Source organism: Sorex fumeus, unplaced genomic scaffold (assembly GCF_029834395.1).
Source record: "Sorex fumeus unplaced genomic scaffold, SorFum_2.1 ptg000020l, whole genome shotgun sequence".
In the NCBI taxonomy this organism is placed as follows: domain Eukaryota; kingdom Metazoa; phylum Chordata; class Mammalia; order Eulipotyphla; family Soricidae; genus Sorex; species Sorex fumeus.
Window position 1 is genome coordinate 3712870 of NW_026606077.1, and position 668 is coordinate 3713537.

Sequence of the window (668 nt, forward strand, 5' to 3'; positions counted from 1 at the left end):
GTGATTTTTTTTTCCGGGCGCAACCACGGGGGGCGTCTCTAATCCCCGAGAATACCCCGACTGGGGGACTCCCCACCCGTCCTCCGCGTCCAGCTCCGCGATTCCGCCCGCTCGAGCCGCCGCCGCCGCCGCCCCACACGCAGCGGGGAGCGCGCAGGCCCCGCCTCTCGGCTGGTGTGGCGCGCATGCGCGCGGTTGCTATTACACTAAAGTGTCTCCGCCTCTGGCTTCTTCCCGTGGCAGCGATGGCCGAGTGGTTAAGGCGTTGGACTTGAAATCCAATGGGGTCTCCCCGCGCAGGTTCGAACCCTGCTCGCTGCGGAAGTCGGAATCTTTTGCTTTTTCCCGAGAGGCGCCCGTTGCAACGTTGCAGTAGTTTTGATCTGTGCCCGCTAAACTGCGACCCCACCGAGAAATGTATGTGTTTAAAATAAAGCCAGTACGCGTCTATGCTGGAAACATACGCTGTTTGCACTATGCTGAACACATGGTTATGCAATATTCATGTTACCACTCCTTCCATCCCAGAATCACCTCCAGTGGTTTCCTCGCTTTTAATCCAAGAGTGGTTTCAAATGGGCAATAATAAACCTTTTTATGGTTCCGTTTTTAAAGCACGGCGTTACATCCACATATGGAAACACTACGCACAAAGAGATTAAAATATT

General features: G+C 54.5%; 1 non-coding gene across 1 annotated transcript; it reads left to right on the forward strand.

Moving 5' to 3' along the window:
- Positions 1–239: 239 nt before the first annotated feature.
- Positions 240–321, forward strand: TRNAS-UGA (transfer RNA serine (anticodon UGA)). The gene has a single exon. It is a non-coding gene; the product is annotated as a tRNA-Ser (tRNA).
- The last annotated feature ends 347 nt before the right edge of the window (positions 322–668 follow it).